General features: G+C 39.1%; 1 protein-coding gene across 1 annotated transcript in view; it reads left to right on the top strand.

Annotated features, from left to right (window-relative positions):
- LOC139447557 (carboxypeptidase N subunit 2-like) overlaps positions 1–22,120 on the top strand; it is a 34,162-nt gene that overhangs the window by 2,026 nt on the left and 10,016 nt on the right. The window lies entirely within an intron of this gene.

Genomic DNA, 22,120 nt, shown 5'->3' with positions numbered 1-22,120 from the left:
AGAAATATCATTATTATTCCCTAGACATAGATTGTGATTAGCATTATCAGTAGGTGTGTCATCAATAGGTATATGGCACTTTCATTGGTTGAGAGTAATTAAAACTATTTCTGTTTTTGATGTTGATAAAATAGATTCCAACAATGAATAACGTGACATTTTCAAACTTGGAAATAAACCTTTCACTTTTGCAATGTACGTATGATAATAGTGTCATAATCCATCATAAGGTAAATATTTAGAAATATTATGTTATCATTATTATGTTAGTCGTTTGTCATAACTTCCAATGAAAAGCATTTACTGGACTAGGAAACAAATTTCGTCTTCAACTGACTCGTAGAGACAAATAGTTATTTTCAGTCCAGTTTAAACTGGTTGCTATTATGACATTTGTGTTTAAGGAAACCTTGTGGTTGCCATGGTTACATGTACTTAAATTTATGTTGTAATGAGATACACCTTGCTGATGACATATACATCACAGTGTCTCGTGCATAAGCTGTTATTCATCTTTGAATAAAACGTTTAATATTGTGTTAAATAATTATTAGTTTTATTATTTGCTTTAGGATCAGCTATGATAGAGTATAAACTTGATCATGAAAAAGTAGGTGGACATTTTGTGACATTGTGTTAATGATATAAAATGGTATGTGTTTCTCCTTGGGTAATATTGTTTCATTATGAAATATTATTTGTCGTCAATATTTGAAAGCAGGATAATATTTGTTTTACCAGAGTCTTGAAATGTCAGAACGTAAGACTGTTGGACATTTCTGATGATGTTAGGAACACCCATTCAGTATTATGTTTATGTCATTGGCAGGGTGGATTTATAATTGTATTTTTACAACAATGTGTTACACTTTGAAAGGTTTCTAATGGTAGCTGAGGAGAAGTTTGTCACAAAACATTACACTATGTCATTTTGAATACATTTTGACACAGTGTTCTTTGTCCATTTCAAAGCAGAATAGGTAGATTTTGCTATGACTTACTGCAGAGGATTTTAATTCTACATATTGTCAGTGCTAGAAATTAACACTAGCCTGCTTGCATGTGACTAGTAACATTTTCAAAGGGTAAATGTAATGTATAGGCAATGTCCTCGATGGCTAGTTTGATGTCACAGAAAACTAATTTTTATCTTCTTAAGAATTTTTTTTATTGTTTCCTGTTCAACGTCACACTCAGCCTCATTCCATGTTTATGGGACCGCCTTCATGGTCTAGTGGTAGGGCATCTGCCTGGGTTGTGGAAGGTTCGGGATTCGATCCCCGATGGTGTCATATCGAAAGACGTTGAAAGATGGTACTTGTTGTTACCCTGTCTGGCGCTCAGCATTTAAGGGCTAAAACAAGGCCTGGTCGGCTCGGAGTCAGTATCTGAGTGGGGTATTCATGTTGTTGCACATGCATGCATATCGCTATATAAGTGCCATTATCTTGGACGCAACGTTAAACCCCATTTCACCTCACCTCACCTCACCTCACCGTGTATATTACTGCAACTTGTAAATAAGCAAGTCTGGACCAGACAATCTAATGATTGATATTATGACCAACAATCCATAATGCCATGCAGTGACCCCAGCCAGACCAACCAATCTATTTGGCGTCCAGATGACATAAGTCGCTTCTCATAATATCAGTGAATGGATTGTCTGGTCCAGATCTGATAATTTATGAGATGCCATGATGTAGGTGAAATATTGCTGAGTATGGTGTTAAGCATATAACATATCACATTTACTGCCCAGCCTCTGGTTGCATCAAGATCTCCTGTTCCATCTTTAGGTAAAAATGTTTATTTGTCATGGGCCAACAAAAGTTTAAATTCGTCTGTGCAGTCTGTTTGCGATCCCGTTAAGTCTCATGTTGGTGGAAAAACTGGCAATTCGTTTATTGTTTCGTCACTATAAATTTGCCAAGTTGTGGCTCTTTATACACCAATGTTTGCAAAGTCTGTTGCCTTACTTCAGTCTCCCAGCTGCGAGACAAGGGCCAGTGTAGCGGCCAAACATGTCCCACTTGGAGATGCTGTGACCTGCAGACATACGTAATAGAAACAGGTTGCACATCTCTTGTTTGTAGAACAGAAAATAATTATTCTTATGCAGTTATCAATAACTGAAAGTAATGAATTATATGGCTCTGAAATTAGTCGTTTGTCCGGCCGTGTTCACAACCTAGCACTTGTGAATGTTGTAATTTCAAAGACGTATATACTTCTTTGGTAATTTGAAGGTGTTTTTTGGTAGACAGAGTTAGAAATGTCCACCTGAGTCCTTGTTCCAATTCAAACTGCTATCCCTGGATAATGTGATTGGGTTTGAAGTTCATTGTTTTAAAGTTGCAATGGCATGATTAAAATCGTAATGGTTAAATATGTTGATGGACACATTTAGAAATCATCTTTTATTTTCCAAATGAACCAGTGATAAGTGTTCTTCCACCAGGTAACCTGGCCAACCAGTAACATGCTCCTGCATAATTCATGGGATGATTTCAGGTGATATACCTGGGGATTCATTACATCCACTTATCAACTAAATGGTGGCAAGATGAAATTCACCTAGTTGAAGAGGGATCTGAAATATTCCTATCGTTGACACACTTACTTTACAAGGGGCACTCCTGAATATCTTTGTGAGTGCCCAGAAGCACATTTGAAATAAAATACATTTCTGTTCCCGGATTAGAAAATACTCATAGTTATTATTTGTGTACAATTGTGTACCAGTGCCAGTGTATGGTGATATATCCATGACTGTATTTAGGCAGGGCGTCAAGCTGGACGTAAAACTCCAAAGTACTGGTATTTCTGACTTGTGAAGATCGGGGTAGAATTGGTCTTCAGCAACCCATGCTTGTCGGAAAGAGGCGACTAACATGATCGGGTGGTCAAGCTTGCTGACTTGGTTGATGCATGTCATCGTATCCCAATTGCATTGATAGACTTGGTTGATGCATGTCATCGTATCCCAATTGCGTAGATTGATGCTCAGGATGTCAGTCAATGGATTGTCTGTTCCGGACTCGATTATTTAGAGACTGCCATCATCTTGCCGAGTACAGCATGAAGCAGCAAGCAAACAGCCATTTCTAACACATTAACATTCTTCAACAGCGTGAACAGCTTCAGCAGGTGACAGCTAGAAATCACTTCTACTGAGTGTGCAACATAAAAAGTATATCAGAACACAGCTGGTCACGGAAGCCAGCTGTATTGCCACCACTTCCAGGAGATATCATATATACTACTGTATGTGAAAGATGAGAGGTATGACATACCGGGGCAATGACCTCCTCAGCTGCCAATCTTCATCATGTCCTACAGCTTTATGCAGTAGTCACAATACCTGTCCTTGTGGCTTTCCCCAATGTGGTAAACATCCAAGACCTACATCACTCTCCTCCCACAATGAGCTGACGTGCCGTGAAATAACCAACATACTGTTAACAGGGGTGTTGAACCAATCTCACGAGTTCAGTAGTAGGTGTGTTTGTTGTTTAAAGCCACACTCAGCAATAGTCCAGCTATGTGATGGCGGTCTGTAAATAATCAAGTCTGGACCAGACAGTCCAGTGATTGACATCATGATCATCAATCTACACAATTAGGATATCATCAGAAAAATTAACAAAGTCAGTGAACCTGACCACCCGATCCTGTTAGTCACCTCTTACAACATTGTTAATGAAATAGTCAAACGAAAATTTTGAAATTAAAATAATTTAGGAAAGCATAGGTGATTTTGATTCCAGAGTGAGTGAGTTGGGTTTAGCTCCACTTTGAACAGTATTCCAGTTATATCAGGGCGTGTCAGCTGTATTTGGTAGAAAAGCCACAAGTGGTGCAGGCACTTAGATGGTTGCCACACAAGCGGGGTTATGGTGCTCATCGGAAGATACCACAATCATAGAGGTATCTTGTGTGCAGACCGCCTCCGTGGTCTTGTGGTAGAGCGTCCAACCGAAGAGAGGAAGGTCCGGCCGCATCATCAATCCCCAGCCGCGTCATACCAAAAGACGTTAAAAGATGGTACTTGTTGTTACCCTGTCTGGCGCTCGACATTAAGGGGCTAAAACAAGGACTGGTCGGCTCGGAGTCAATATACTGTGTCTGAGTGGGGTATTAATGCTAAACTGCGCTGTATGGTATCTCAGTTAGCTAGCACTATAAATCGGCATCAGTCCGGACTAGTACAAGCAGCCACACACACATGCATGCTCGTTGCTATATAAGTGCAAAAATCTTGGACGTGATATTCAACCCAATTTCACCTCACCTCCCGTGTGCAGGACACCTTAGACAACTGGCCCCCCCCCCCCATGCTCCTTCGACGCCAGACAGCATGCATGTGTCGTATGTATTCTTTTCACCTATTATAATTTAACTAGATCACTTAACCCAAATGTAAACTGTGTTTTTGTTCTTATTTTTTGCCATGTAGTGCTTATGAATAAAGAGAACATAAACATGGGTTAATTTATGTTTATCTAGGTAGGTAAATAGGTGGGGACGCCTGGACCACATCATTGTTTAAGACAGTGATTGTATATCTGGTTACCATTAGCGTTGGAGACGGTGTGGTTTGGATGTTGTGTGCTGTCGACCCGCAGACACCTTCTACAGAGGATGTGAGTTCAGAGGATATGTACACACAGCTTGTCAAACTGACATGTCTCGGTGACAAGTGATGTAACAGCCCTCAAAGTCATTACCTCGGGGCTAATTAATAGTAAAACAGACACATTTGGTTGTTCTCTTGATCAATGAAGTGCTCAATTAAGCCTGTACACCAGTGAGTATTGAAACTATATTTGTTTTGATGGTTAACTCATAAGCCTGGTAAAGTAGAGATATATAATGCTTCCATATGCTGCATGCATGTCTAAGTGGGAGGCTATAGGTAACTAAAAGGGGTCTGGGCTTGAGCCTGATGGCAGCCTAGCCTTTTTTATTCCAATCATTTAGATTTCACATCTTTTGTTTGTTAGTCACATTTATGATGTATATCATCCAGCGGTTATCACACGATCTAGATATAGTTTCTGAAATGAAAATATTTGAGATTTTGGTTGTCAAATTGTTTTGTAATATTTAATAGGAAGAAGTCAAGAGAATTTCTTCATTTTAAGAAATTTAAACTTACCCAAGCTTTGCAGACTAGTTTGTGAGTTTTCAGATATTTATGTCTAATCCTAGACTTGGAATGGACACCAGACCATGAAACAGAGACCCTCTTTAAGTTGAATCATATATGCTTTGCACTAATAGAGAGACCGTCTCCGTGTTCTAGTGGTGGAACATTGGCCCAGAGAGCAGAAGGTCAGGGGTTCGATCCGCGGCTGCAAAAGATGGTCAAAGATGGTACTTCTTGTTACTGTGCCTGGCGCTTGGCATTAAGGGGCTAAAACAAGGACTGGTCGGCTCGGAGTCCGTATACTGAGTCTGAGGGGTATTCATGTTAATCTGCAGCATGGTATCTCAGTGGGCTAGCACTATCAAATCGTCGTTAGTCCAGACTACTATGGGCTACCACAAGCAGCCACACACACACACACACACACACACACACACATGTACATGCACTTTGCTTTTAAAGTGCAGTAATCTTGAATGCGACATTAAACCCCATTTAACCTCACCTCACCTCACTGATAGAGGAAATCATTTTAAGTTATTTGTGGAAATCTGTGTTTATTAATGAATGGAAATCGGAATTCAGCAACAAGCAACACAATGAAAAATTGGTAATTGGTATTGAATATACATTAAATGGTTTCTTGGACACTTGACACTCTCTACAGTAACAGGTCTGACAATATAACAGTCCAGCCAATATGGCCAGCTGAGAACGATGAATCGGGAATAGACCATCAAATGTCAATATGGTACAAGGCAATGAATACCCTGTACCCAACAATACTTGATGTTTGATATTTTCATTCCCATCACTGGAAAAAGATGTTTAAGAAACTAGCATGTTTCTAGCTTTTCGACATAATAAATTTGTTATGCCGCCTTTAGTTAACCTCAGACAACCCTCTTATGCTGTCATTCGCTGTACCATTGTGTAGCATGTGCATGTCTGCGCTGTTCTGTTGTGCCCCTGGGCCACTGTAACTGGATAGCCGTCCACTTTTTCCTAACGACGGGCTGCTATCTATTCTATGTCTTTGTGATGTCACTGGTGTCACGTTTCTTGTTTGTGATGTCATTCTATATAATGTTCTATGATGTTGATAAATTTTTATTCATAATGTCATGGACGTGGTTTCCTTGAAAAATAATGTCTTTGCACATTAACTGGACCCAACCGGACTGAATTCAGACGTCAAGTGTTGCAGTAGATGACGGAAACTCTCCGACCTTTGACACGTTGCTGTGCTCACACAGGAAGACGATGTCGCTGAAAGTTAGACTTGACGTTAATTTGGTAGGGATTATGACGGTATCCATCTCACTGTTATGTACATGTGCTGTCCTGTCTCATTCATCTACTCAGAGTGCTTAGTCAGGCTCTGATTTACGGGAAGGAAAGGAATGACGCTAGATAATGTATATTAACCTGTAAACAACACTAATGTTAAAGGTTAAGGGACTTTCTGGATTTTCTGGTCTTTGAAATAATAGTGTACAAATTGTGAGATATGTTTAAATGGCTGACAACTTGGCTTTTTTCATCTTTCGACATGATCAAATACGTAAGTGTGGCTAAAATGAGCAAAAAAGTAGAGCCAAGTAGGGTCAAAGACTTTCTCTTGTTTAAAAATTAGAAACATGCTTCTTGAAAACCTTTGAAATAAGCTCTTTCGACACATTTTAGCCTCTCCTATAGATTAGTGCTGGGCAAAGTCTGATGCTCATGCACATTAACACATCTGATAATTTTCATAATGATTTGTAAAAGTTTTCCCCTTTTCTTAGATTGTGTGTATGTTGTTGGCCCAAATGGGTGCTTATAATTCCTCACCCTTTATGTCAGAAATGTAAATTTTCAGAATGCTGTTAGAGAAATGTTCTATTGTAGATGTGATACTCTACTGTAATAAGGGGCGGTTGGGTAGCCTAGTGGTTAAAGCGTTCGCTCGTCATGCTGAAGACCTGGGTTCGATTCCCGACATGGGTACAATGTGTGAAGCCCATTTCTGGTGTCCCCCGCCGTGATATTGCTGGAATATTTCTAAAAGAGGCATAAAACCAAACTCACTCACTCACTCACTCACTCACTCACTCACTCACTCACTCTCTCACTCTACTGTAACATGATGATTTAGGATGAGACTGAAAATGATTAGAATCAAAATATTATTCAGCTATCTCAGACACGTGTCTTGTGTGTTAAATATGTATCATCATTGATTATCATAGTTTGTGAGGATAGTATCAGAATCTTGAATAGCCCTGAAAAGCCTTGTGACATTTTGAGGCATGCACCTTTAGTCAGACTGCAGAAAGTGCTGATTCAGGGAAAAGATACACACTTCTTCATACATGATGAATACTGTTTTTTATTCATCACCGGTCATGCTCATAGATACTTATAGAATTGCTGAGGAGAAAAATGAATATGGAAATTTATGAAGTGACATGATGAATTTAAGTTAGACAGTTAGAATGTGACCTGTGACATGAGGTCTTCAACTCTCCCTCGGAGTTTGTTGTTAGCAATCCCGTGTGTTTTAAGCAGATGATGGGATTCATTAGGAAACATACAGCAGTGACAAATGTGAAGAAGCAAAATAGACTTGTGTTCTATATGTGGAGTCAGAGCTGTTATATCTAGTGATGGGATGCTGGAGGACATAGCCTATGTGTCGGTGTATATCTTGAAACAGATTTATGTTCAGTCAGCCTGAAGAAAAGTCCATAACCTTACTTAAAGCAGTAAGTAAACACTGTGGTGGTTAAGATTAATCTTGTTGTAGTTCAAGTACATATTTTGTCAGGATTGATGTGTGGAGATATATCTACAGAGGTAGATTAAACAACTGCATCACTACTGGGGCTGTTTGAAGGATGATGTGTATATCATGATGTGTCCGTGTATATCATGATGTGTCTGTGTATATCATGATGTGTCCGTGTATATCATGATGTGTCCGTGTATATCATGATGTGCCTGTGTATATCATGATGTGTCTGTGTATATCATGATGTGTCTGTGTATATCATGATGTGTCCGTGTATATCATGATGTGCCTGTGTATATCATGATGTGCCTGTGTATATCATGATGTGTCCGTGTATATCATGATGTGCCTGTGTATATCATGATGTGTCCGTGTATATCATGGTGTGTCTGTGTATATCATGATGTACCTGTGTATATCATGATGTGCCAGTGTATATCATGTGTCCGTGTATATCATGATGTGTCTGTGTATAACATGATGTGTCCATGTATATCATGATGTGTCTGTGTATATCATGATGTGCCTGTGTCTATCATGATGTGCCTGTGTCTATCATGATGTGCCTGTGTATATCATGATGTGTCTGTGTATATCATGATGTGTCTGTGTATATCATGATGTGTCTGTGTATATCATGATGTGCCTGTGTATATCATGTGTCTGTGTATAACATGATGTGCCTGTGTATATCATGATGTGTCTGTGTATATCATGATGTGCCTGTGTATATCATGATGTGCCTGTGTATATCATGATGTGCCTGTGTATAACATGATGTGCCTGTGTATATCATGATGTGTCTGTGTATAACATGATGTGTCCATGTATATCATGTGTCTGTGTATATCTTGATGTGTCTGTGTATATCATGATGTGTCTGTGTATATCATGATGTGTCCGTGTATATCATGATGTGCCTGTGTATATCATGACCAAAGTATATCAAGTGTTGTGTATATCATTGTGTGTCTATGTATCACTGTGTGTCCACTTATATTATCATGTGTCCGTTATTTTATGTCTTTGTCTGAGAGAGGATGAGGTTTTTCAATCAGTGAAAATGATATAACTGTGTCACATTGAAACTAACTGCCTGAACTGGTATTTGAATTTTCACACACAAGTGCATGCTTGTCAATTATTAGATTCCATGTTCTAGCCTAACCAAAGTGAAATTAACAACATAAGAAATTAGGATATTATTTTGAAAATGTCTGTTGATTGAATCTGTTAAATAATTGTTTTATTTATCCCAGAGAGATCTTGAGTGAAAAGCTGAAACAATAACTAATTCCAGAGGTTATGATAAGAACTATTTTGAACATCTTTTAAAAAAAACAAAATTTTAACTTTTTCAAAATGAGAAGCAAATCTTCAGTAAACAGGAGGGCCTGGTTTTTTTACGAAAAAATTGTCCAGTTAATGACTTTTTTCAGACTGTAGTTAATTGTTTAATACTGCTTGTAATCTACAATAACAATATCAGCTACTGCGGAGAAACGGTTTTATAGGTCAAGTCCTAATCCTTCAAATGGAGTTAATTAACACTACCTATTGTAGAATATTATTCATGCGAGTAACGAGGTAGAGGATTACAAACCCTCACTTCAGGGTGTGCCATTTTCCTGTTCTCTGGGTTTGTGTTTGACATAGCTATGTTACATCAGTAGAGTATTTCCATCACTGCTGTGATGACATTGCGTTTCAGGTAGGAATACATGTGCATGATACCTTGCATATAGGAAATTGGACTGGTCTATAACCCAAACTACTGGAAATCATTTAAGAAACAACAAATTCTATAAATAATATCTGGATTTGCATGGTCCCTTGTTGCTAACCTGACTGCGTTGTGCATCGTAAACATCGTTTTCTCAGAAACCACTCAACCAATGAGGCTGAATCTTCACGTACTTGTTCTCACTATTGATTTTGCCAGAGAGGATCGATTCCAATTTTCAATATGGCTGCCTCGGCAATCTAAATAGTCATTACTCAGCTATTTTTTGTCCAAATCCATTTCTGTTTATTAGTATGTTGGCCTTGAAGCAACAAGCTAATATTGTTCAGACAACTCATAATTGTCACAGCTATTTTGCCTAATGCTGAATGGAATCTGTTTTGGCGGCAGATCATTTTGTTTACTTGTTTGTTTGTTGTTTAACGCCACACTCAACAATATTTCAGATATATTCCTATATGGACAAGACAATCTAGTGAGTGACAAAATAGGCATCGATCTATGCATTTGGAATACTATGACATGCATCAACCAAATCTGACCATCCGATCCCTCTTATGACAAGCATGAGTTGCTGAAGAATTATTCTCTACCAGGATCTCCATAGGTTCAGCGGAAGATCGAGACTGGTTATTCTCATTATTTGCAGTTGTAAAACCTGTAGTTAGCAATTTCAGTAAACATTATCTCAAAGCAAATTCCATTTCAACAAAATTGACTCGAATGAGTGTTCCTTTCTGAACATCTGTTTTCATCAGATGCTTTTCTATAATCTATGCAGTTTTGTTTCTGTCTACTGTACCTGGTCACAGACTCTGGTAGTACAGCTGCACATACAGCGGCAACTCTTCGTGCATCATAGAACAATCAGGAAAAATGGGAAGGTGATTTCTATGTTGAAGCCTGTGTTCTGTATATAAGGAATAGCAGTAACCCTTCACAGGTGGTTACAAGAGCTGCCTGACAGCGTTACATAGAGAGTGGTCAGTGTTATGTACAGAATGGTCAATATGACCTGATAGATTGTAAGAGCTGCCTGACAGCGTTACATAGAGAGTGGTCAGTGTTATGTACAGAATGGTCAATATGACCTGATAGATTGTAAGAGCTGCCTGACAGCGTTACATAGAGAGTGGTCAGTGTTATGTACAGAATGGTCAATACATCTTCTCGAGGCATGGGAGTTAACTGACTTTAAAAGTCCAGTTTCGACCCTTGCCGAACTAGGCTGGAATTACTGGGCTCGATCGTAGCGCCACCAGTGGCTATTACCAGTTATGTCCCTTCTAAACCTCTCCTATGGACCAATGAGATTCCACCTCTCGCATCACTTGCGTTTGCTTCACACAAAATAGTGGCGCCGAGTCAGGACGATCTGATCGATAATCAAGATCTATATTGTGATAAAACGGGTCTTACGTTGCAAAATGCATTAAAGTACGTGAGCACCTTGATTAAAAACATGAAAAGATTTGGAAAATTTCTGCTGACAACGAGTTGGTGGTGCATATGCTTTGCAGATCCTGCAATCGATCGAAATCTGCACAACAGTTTACGAATCGGATTTCGATTTTGGTGCGCGATTTTGATTGGACTATGCATAGACTCGTTAGTCCAGCCAAAATGTAACTCCATAATACCAGACTGGTTCGGCAAGGGTGGAAACTGGACTTTTATAGTCAGTTAACTCCTTTGCCTCAGGAAGATGCGGTCAATATGACCTGATAGATTGTAAGAGCTGCCTGACAGTGTTGGCTGTTATATGATGTTATTCCATTTCCAGGACATATATCACTCAACATAGTCTGATGCAGACTATCTCAATTCTTGGACAAACTATTATTGGATAATAGGAAAAGTTAGCATGAAGCATGTTCAGACAAGAGATGAGGCAAGTCGGCCATTAAGGGAGACTATGCTCCAAGTAGTCTGTCATGCAGACCCTGAAACAAATATATCCAGTACAGCCCATGCAAGACTATAATAGTTGGCAAGTTTTGATTATTGCAGTTTATGAAAAATGAAGTTAAAGTCTCTGGGCTCCTTTTTGTTATATTTTATAAAGATAATTGTTCCTGTAATATATGTTTATTTCAGAGACCAGATTTTACTCTATGCTCCATGGCCTGGCGCCATTGCTAGGCTGGGACTAGATTTTGTAATTACTGCCATGTTTCAAATTGAGACATTGTTTCTGCATGATTAAGGCAATCTTTAACTGCTTCTAAGTTTGAGCTGGCAGATTAACACAGTGTGCTCCACATGAGTCAATATGGCTGGGGCTGTAACTTGAAAGGTTAAGGTGGGAGTTGGTGCATGTCACTGACTGGTAGGATGGAACCTGCACTGACATTTGCAGGTGACTCCTATCCACTGAGTGACGGCTGTAGGGAAGGGATACACTTATATATAGATGCGTTATTATAATACCTTGACAGAATTTTAGTGTTCCAGTAACTATTGTCTTCAGTTTAGGTTTGACTTTCTGTACACCATGCGTCACCCACAGAAAACAAAGGTGCCTTTCTCATTACATTTCTAATTTACAGATCACACTGTTAGTAGCACTATAAAGGGGAACTGACTTGGATTAACTGGCTGTCCTAGTCAGTTTAATTCCATCCCTATAGAAACCTTTACTGCTAGATTAAGTTTCATGATATAAGTATGAATTTTTTAATATAAGGGTGTTTAGAAGTGGACACCAGACCATAGGCTCCATGAACCTGGGTACAATTTGACTGACTATGCATATAGTCTCTATACATGTTTGCATGTGTCGAGTTTGGAAACATTATTCTAATTGACAGTAAAGTTGTACATGTATGTATATTTAGGAAAACATTTCTTTCTCTTTCTGTGCATATCAACTATGTTTGCTGTTGAGGACAAACTGTAAATTGAAAAGCACATGTTGCTAGGGGTGGGAGACGTGTATAGTCATTGCCCCGGTGTCCCTGCCACAATTACCTGATCAACCGTTGCTGTATGAATCATCAGTAATGGCTTCAAGTCTGGGATCAATATTCATTTAACTACTTGAACTAGCTGACTTGGTTCACACTAGCACTATTGCAATACTATAAATAGCCTAAGGAGTTAGGAGAGACATGTTTATGACGTACGTCCGACATCACAATTTTTGAGTGAGTATGGTTTTAAGCCGCATTTAGCAATATTCCAGTAATGTCATGGCGGGGGACACCAGAAATGGGCTTCACACATTGTACCCATATAGGGAAGTGAACCTGGGCATTTGACTTGACGAGCAAATGCTTTAACCACTAGGCTACCCCACCACCCCACAAGTTTTGAAATATGGCATAATAGTTTAGGATATTTCACACAAATCCAGGTGTTTCCATTTGCTGGCGGTGTGGGTGTGGTTGTGGGTGTGGCAGTGGGAGTGTGGGTGTGGGTGGTTGTATTCTGTTTTTAAGACAACGCCCTTGGTATTATAATAGTTATAGATGACAATAGTTCATAAAACATTCTTGTGTCAGAGTTTGTGTAATATTCAGAAATTAACTAGGTTATGATTTGTATGATAAAAAGGACACACTAAAAGAAAATAGTATTCGTCTTCCATGACCTGATAATGACATTAAGTACATTACTACTGAGTATGTTCTGCAATAGAATCATGGTGACAGTGTTGTTGACTATTCAACATGTTAGACAAACATCTAAATGAACATATTCATAATAAATGTTTCTCTTGTAATCAATCAGCAATATTTATTTCTAGTTTACAAGATTTTCAACATGGTGAATTATCGCCAGGGGAATATAATTTGCTGACAGTTGAAAGACTTGCACAGAGGAAATGTGACACTGACTGTTGTAAGTATTCAACAGCAAAGCTACAACATGTTGGACAGAGAGGTTCCCCTTCATATATACAGTCATGTCTCATGCAAATGTAAGTAGCATGTCAGTCAAAGAAATTACCAGACCTTTGGTCACCTTACCAGAGAACTGAGAGTTGTATTACTACTTCACCGCTCAACGGCTCTCTACCACAACAAAAACTGTCATTGCACTTCTGAGGTCACTGACAATTGACATTTTGATGGTACGTGTAATTGTTAAGTGTGGTCATACGACGCACAAGGGTTTTGCTTCACTGCAGAAGCAATGTTTTGTTAAATGTTTGACAGATTTGATTTACGAATAGTGCAGATGTTCTTGGTTTAAATAAACTGTTTGTTTTTCAGTAAAATATCAAGTGTGATGATATGCCTTATCATGCTTATGAAAATGATGAAAATGAAAATTTTGGGGTAAATTGAGAAGAATTTTACAGGACAAATTAAAAGGTGATCTTCAAGGTTATTCTTATTATAGGCAGGATTCATTGAGGAAACAGAGCATGGTTTTATGATAAGGATGGATTTGGTTCAGTGCACAGCTTGGTAAATTTGATCGACTGTTATTGCACCTGAAGTCCGGACTAATTCATTCAGTAGCAATATACAAGCAAGGCCATAATTGATTGGTAAAAGTAGGTCAGATGTTGTTCCCAAGTGGTCTATGGCATTACATAATGATTGTGTAGGAGTTACTGGATAAAGCCTGTTGAAACCTACTTAACCTAGACTAAGGGATTACAGTGAATACAGACTTGCTTCTGGGGCCGGTGCAACACCTGCATCATCAACAACTCCATCTCACCTGAAGGAGGTTATCATGAGGCTGTTATTATGGATCCTCCGTGTTTTTGTATCAGTCACATCTATCTATAGTAGTTTACAAGTTTTACTCTTGGGTGCATGTTTTTTCTATATTGTTCTACTCATACAGATTTGTAAACAAAGATTGAACGATTTGAAAACCAAAGTTTCAGAAGAAACGTATGTTAGTTGTGCATGTTGTGTGTACAGTACAGTACTAGTTTTAGGCCATGCTATGCTAATCTATCAACAGGCATTCTGGTCCCCTACAAGCAGTGTTAGCAAGCAGTCGATCTGTGTGTAAACACATCACTTCCTACTCAATTTTCATACTCAAGGTATTTGGGCAACACTGCAATCTAAACCTCAGCTTGTAGACAATGCATTATTCTCTTCAAGTCTGCATCTTAACCTGATCTACAAATGACACGCAGTAAGATATCAGTGTCAGTATCTTTAGACCCGCTCCATGGGAAGGAATGATGAACATGCATAAGGAACCCTAGTTACAGTCATCAGTGTAGTGTTGAAGCAGTTTCACGCTCTGGGTGAACATGTGCTCTTGTCCAATGCATGAACCTAAGTATGAACAGCGTATCCCAGCATGACTGAACCTAATGACATGGAAATACAGGACAACCCTTGTAATGGATGCCAGGGACCCCCCCCCCCCCCCCCCCCACACACACACACACATATTACATTACACATTACATTTAACCCATTTTCATGGCCTCCCCAACCCAAATAGAAGCAACTCTTAAGTGTTAATTGTTCAAATGCATTGTATGTAATCTCTGTCCCCTGTAGACATGGTGAGCCTGTGATAAAGAGATCAAAGCCTTCTTAGAAGTAAATCTTCTAATCTCACTGCACTTGAAATTCTTTAGCATTTACTTTTTCACACAAAACTAAACTTTCATATCAGATCATAAACAGATACTGAGCTGCATAATATTATTTCTATTTTAACTGAATCAAGCTAAATGTTTAAAGCATACAAAAAACAATGAGGCCTTTTGCCATCAGGAGTACTGGAGACTCCAGTCCGTGCTGGTCCAACCCTGGTCTCTCCACAGGTAGGTGTCGGGGTACAATGGAGGTGGCAGGTATGCGTGGTTGCTAGGATACTGCACATCCCAGGAGCTTGTCCTCTCTGCCCTGTCCTCTCTCAGCTTCACGATGGCCGTTCATTGACCATCACTGACCACAGAAGTACAGGCCCAGTTCTAGCAACTACCACGTCTCTCTCACAACACCAGGAAGGGGATGTTTAGTGAGCAGGGTGAAGAAGTGCAAGTATTTTTTACTATCTTTGACACGGACATGTCCTGCTGATGATCGGGTAATTAGTAGCAGTGTCAGTGATTTGTTGTCAGTCAAGTTAAAGATAGACTCGTTCCTGCCTGAAAGGCTAGGACTGTCTTATTGACTTTGGCAATGTGTCCACAGAATTGGTCCCTCTTATTGTATTGTGCTAAGGAATCAAACCCTTGTGTTCAGTGTGATGGGGACCACTGAGGCACCAACAGTACATAGAACACAGGTTTGTTGTAGGTAAAGTGAGTGAGTTTAACTTGAGCATTCTAGTCATGTCTTGCTTTGCAGTGTAATGTGGAAGGAAAGGTCAAAGTGCTTTAGTTAAACCCATGAGTACAGCTATAGTGCTGGCAAACCGAGAATCATAAGTAGGGTGCATCTGGTATATTTTGGGCATAAATAAGAGATACAATTCTCAAAGAGATTCAATATTGATGAGACCAGACAAATTCAAGTGTAGTTGATAGAAATTTCTCACTTATACACGTGTTCAAATAGAGGTATATCTCCATGTAGTTTGAAGGAGAATAGTATTTGTAACTACTATTGTAAGTTAGCAGGGTAATAGTATCTGTAATGAAAGTAATGAAAGTAGGCTAGCCTATAGAAATCCCTGGCCTGTTCTTGATGTTCTAGACAAGAGGACATGCCTGAATATTGTTTAAGCCAAAAGTAGTGAATTAATCACTGTAAATACACATGCTAAAGTGTTCAGTCATTTCATGTAGGTTAGATGTCTATCAGGGACAGAAGGATCACTGTGTGAACACATGTTATGTTGTTGTTACATAAAGGGGTGTTAAATGGGATTCAACGCCCAGACTTTTCACTGCGTATGAATACTTTTCTTGAAAAGAGTCTTTTATTTTTCTGAATTCCAAATTTGAAAAAAGTGCTATTCGGCTTGACAAAATGGATTCCATGTTAATTAAATATTTAGATTGTTCCATATTTATTAGAACAACTTTGATTTAGTTTTATTTTTGACAATCTGCAGATGAGTTCAGTTGTCACGGAAGCCAGTGACGTGATCCACTGTATCATGACGTCTAACATAAACAGATGTAGATGATATTTTGAGCTTGACCGTGACATTGTTTGATCCTAACACACAATATATTTGCATGGCCCATTAGTTGAACTTTTGAGCTGTTGTAGTAGATTACTAGCTCTACCAGTTGTAGCACCGTGATGGTGTCATCTTACTGCTAGATGTCAAGTTAGACTGGTAGGAGACAAGATAAGCATCAAGGACGTTCATCAGGGTCACAACATTCAGCTGCACTCACTGCACCAGCAGCTTGCCCTGCAGAACAGCATTGTCCTGCCATTGATGTTCTACACTAGAAGCTTTAGTAAGTGACACGGCACCAGGTGTGTTAGGTATCAATATGTGGAGTGTTATTGTGATGAGCTGAGTACGTTTCGATCAATCACTCTGTCTCTCTCTCTCTCTAAAACAGGTTATTCCTGGTACTAAATGTGTACCAGTGCTGTTTTAGAAGTGTTAAGGGCACTATATGGTAGGTTACAGGACAACGGGTGTGTTAGGTATCAATGATCATTTGCTGAAGTGATGCTTTAATGTGATGAGCTTCAGATAGCTGGTTCGGCTAGATGTAACAGTAGTGTAGACATCCCCTGATGGTGAGCCCTGTCATTACTTATTTATCACAACGGAACAAGCCGTGGACCTGTGTCAGGGTACAATGCTTCATCTCTGCACTACTGGAGCCTTCAGTGGGTTGGATATATTATGTTTTCTTTTGTTTGTTTGTTTGTTTGTTGTTAAACGCCGCACTCAGGAATATTCCAGCTATATGACGATGGTCTGTAAATGTCTGGACCAGACAATCCATTGATTGACATCATGAGCATCGATTCACGCAAATGGGATACGATGACATGCATCAACCAAGTCAGCATGCCCGACCGCCAATCCCGTCACCTCTTACGACATGCATATTGTCCTCTTATGGCAAGCATGGGTTGCTGAAGACGTACTTTACCCCGAATCTTCTCAGGTCTGGATGTATCATGTAGTCAGGAGGTGAAGTTGGTAAATGTGTTGAATATTGATTACAACTTGATTGACATACCGAAGTTCCAGAGACGGGAAGAAAGATGGAAGTGGCTGATGCCTATTTGTTTCTGTATGTATGTACAATGATGGACAGTGTGAGTGGGAGGTGGGGGAGACTACTGGTTATTAAGCCATTGGCTCATCACACTGAGTGCCTGGGTTCGAGTCCCCACAACGATACAATGTGTTCTCGTGTCCCCGGCCATGATAAAGCTGGAATGTTGACAAAAGCAAAGGAATGGAGTAATTCTGTGTGCGTCCAGACTACTCAATTGATGTATGTGACCCACAAGGACAAATGGGACCTTATGGGTGCTAGGATACAATGGTGCTGTGATGTCATAAAGAAAGATGTTTAACGCCAACATACATGTGTAAACATTGATATGTGTGCGGACTGTAAAAAAATACTACATTTTTCTCTCATTAGTAATGTAATGTAATGTAATAAACAGAATATTTCAAAGCATTTCAGTATACATGTCTACTTTCAATTAATCAGACTTTATACCTAAAAACTGCAATTATTGCATTAACAGTAATACGTCTTGAATGGGATTTTGCCGAAAATGTTTGATACTCTGAGTCTCTGTTATAAATATGAAATGAAGCTAATTAATTTTATTGTTGTGGTTCTGAGATACTGTAGTTTTAAAATACATGTATAATAAAAGGTGAAAAATGTGATTTTTAGCCGATACGGTCTGATGGTTGGTCACATATCATGTTTTGTGACTGACTGAACTGTTGCTGGTGCTGGTTTTTGAAGGCTGAGTAGGAACAGTGTCATCTTGACATGCATACCAACCTGGTTTGAGGCTGTTGCCTCTCCATGCAACTTACACTGATAAATAGAATGCTGGTCCATACACACTTGCCTGGTCTCCGGTATAGGTATGGAGTTTACTGAGGGTGGCCCAGTTGCATAAAGCACTTTATTTGGTGTTCAGTGTTGCATCCCATAGTAGTGCCAGGTTCCTTCAGTCGTGTGTTTGAATCCCTAACGTATCCTGATTATGATCCTTGGTTTGCAAGCACAATACCCAAGTTTGTGGCTTTCACCATTTTAGGAGGAGTCTACGACCTGCATCACTTTGGGATTTTCTACATGATTAAGCTGACACATTGCGATGTAACTGAAAATAAACCTGTGAAGATCCGAGGTAGAATAGGTCTTCAGCAACCCATGCTTGCCGTGAAAGGCGACTATGCTTGTCGTAAGAGGCAACTAACAGGATCGGGTGGTCAGGCTCGTTGACTTGGTTGATGCATGTCATCGCATCCCAATTACGTGGATCGATGCTTCTGATGTCAATCACTGGATTGTTTGGTCAAGACTCAATTATTTACAGACCACTGTCATATAGCTGGAATATTGCTGAGTGCGGCGTTAAACAACAAACAAACGAACGAACGAACGAACAAACGAAAATACTGTTCGAAGCTTTATAAAATGTAACCTCTCACTCACTGCCTGGGTGGCATTCAGGTTTTATTTGTGGGGTTGGTGTAGTGCATTCAGATTTCTACACACATGATGCTTCACTTGGGACTATATTTCCAGATGAAAGTAAAACACTACCCGCCTTTTGTTCAAACGACTGCCTACCTATAAACCAGGAGTATGTCTTGCCGTTCTATTCAGTATCATATGACATGATGTGTTTCCAGGACAATAGTGTGACACTTCATTAATACTATGAACCAAGTGTCAAGACAAACCTCCCTTTATGCTTCTGTCAGAATCTATGTTATCACCCTGGCCTTATGGCAATGCTCAGCTTGTTATCCCCCACGATAAAGTGGGGCAGGCGATATAGGAATGGAGTTTGTCTGTCCTACTGTCCATCCATCCACTTCTCAGTGGGGTCAAATTTCCTCAGAAACTATTTAAAGTAGAGAAATTCACACTGATATTACTTGTCACAATCTCAAATGAGTTTTAAAATTGGTGTCTTAAATTAATTTTTTTACAGAGTTAAAGCCCTTGCTGCATGTTTTTAGATTTTGTGCATCCTGTTTTTAATGTAGACAAGTTTCTAAGAAACAACATTAAAGTTTGCATGCTTACAGGAGAAGCTTGTTTATAGTTAACATTAACTTCCATATTATTCACTATAATTCAAAATTGTAATGTACCCCGTGGCAGGGTTTAGTGATAACACGCACCTATATATGTCCATAGTGATAACAATATTTTCTTGTTATGAACTTTGGTTAACTTTATATATATTTTATATATATTTTAAGTCACCTTGTGTTTTTAATTATTATACATATTTTGCCTGCTTTAATAAGTGTTGTGAAAAAAAATAATTAAGTCCTGGTTAATGAATTCATTTTTACACCTTATCTTGTAAAAACCTTTCGCTGTTCTTAAGACCTTATATCCAGCTTAACTTCTTTGGCTGTTTTCTTAATGACCGCAGTGTTCTCATGTGATTGTGCATTGTGTTACTTCAAAACCTGATCCTCCAAGTCCCAGGTGAGACTGTGACATTCTGGGAGGTACAGTGTCACTGTCAGGCAGGAGAACTACAGATCATGCCGGCCCTATAAACATACTCCTGCTAATTGGGGGCTGACAAGAAAACATTTCAAATAAAAAACTTGTTCAAAAGAAGAAACTTTCCAATAAGAAGGTAACCTTGTTGACAGTGGGTGTATTAGTCAGCCATGGGAAGTTTTAGATGTGTGAAGTGGGCGGCAATCACACATGTTTCTGGGAAAGAAAATCCATGTGGGATTGTTCAAAAGAATTGTTAGAGAAAACTTGTCTTCTCAGACCAATGTAAAAAGTTCTTTTCACTGAAGATATAGGTGTAGTTAGGGCTCATGTGCTTGGCTTTCCCAAGGAGTGGAGACTTGCTAAACAAAGCCCAAACATATTTGTTTGATGCTAAAAATGTAGTTGAGGTGGTCCAGCATTTCTTTATATTTTTATTCCATTTTCAATGGGAATTTGACAAATTGAATGTACATTGCTTCAAATAAATTAGAGTTGGGAGCAAGAAAGAATAACTAGAATTGAGCTGTTATCACCTGGAGTGACAGAATTGTATGCACATTAAAATATGAATGATAGCTATCATCATCTGAAAAATTAGTTATTGTATCCAAAATTAAGGGATGGTTATCTTTGTGTGAATTCTCATGCCAACACCAAATTGGTTCCGCACCTAAGCTCTCAAATATATTTTACGATGTATTGTGCAAAGTTTCAGGTACATACGTTTTTGTGATATTTGCATTTTGCCTCTATTGGTGACATATTTGAGTTGCATGTGTTAACAGCTGGTGGATGTGAATTTGCGAGCTCAATGATCTTCAGTCTCATGGCCTGGGTACAATAATGTTCAGCTCACAAGATCCTGTACATCCCACTATTAACACATGCAACAAATTTCACAAGTTGCAAAGAGTTAATGTTGATGAAGTATGTGTCTGTGACAATGTAATCTTGTGACCACCATCAGACACTCAGTCTCAGACAATGGCAAACACGGTCTGTTGTGACATCCTATTATCTGTAGAGGCCGGCTGGGCAACTTGTATGGGTTTGTACAAGAAGGCCAATCAGAGAACGAGAAATGATGTATGGGTTTATGAAGCAGTATAATTTGTTTATCATATCACAGTTTGTTTCCTCCTAGAACCTGGCTTACTTTGTCCCCATGGCGTCTTCTCCCCTCCAACAAAACAGCGATGTTTTGTCGCGGTGACTCAGGAGCAAAGTTTCTAGTCTTTATGGCATTTAGTATGTAGTTTATGATTCATTTCTTCCTGTTAATTTCCATATAGACATATTGCACAAAAGGGCTTTGTTTTAGAAAGACTCTAAAGGTATGTAGAGAGAATGAGGAATATGCTGATATTACAATTTTTTTGTTCACGGGCTGGAATGTCCCTTGATTTTGTCTGGTCATATGTCAAATTTCTGCTTTCAAGTTTTGGAGTGTTATGTCATCTGCTTGACAATACAGAATTATATGTAAAATTTTATTTCTAAAAATGACGGACAGAGGATCTGTGAGTCAGTGCGTTGTCGTTGGGGAGACAAGGTGACTGGAAGATGTCAGCTCAGATAGGACACCTGACATGGGAGCCAATTGGAGCTTGGCACACTGACACTTCACCTCATACTTGGTGCTTCAGTTGTAATCTTGTTTGATGTTATTATTACAGTTGTACTTGATAATCCAGGAATGTGATATTACTGTAAGATCTGTTATATATATTCATGGGTATTACGCTTGTAGACAATAAATCACTGGTATTATATTTCGTAAAAACGTTTCTCACCAGTACTACTATTGGATAAGTTGTGTCCCTTGGGGATGCTAGGATCATGTGGTGATTTGTCCCAATTATGATA

The sequence above is a fragment of the Haliotis cracherodii genome, unplaced genomic scaffold, assembly GCF_022045235.1.
Source record: "Haliotis cracherodii isolate W230 unplaced genomic scaffold, xgHalCrac1.p SCAF_10, whole genome shotgun sequence".
Taxonomy (NCBI): domain Eukaryota; kingdom Metazoa; phylum Mollusca; class Gastropoda; order Lepetellida; family Haliotidae; genus Haliotis; species Haliotis cracherodii.
The sequence above is the reverse complement of the archived record's forward strand: the minus strand, read 5'-3'. Positions and strand labels throughout refer to the sequence as shown.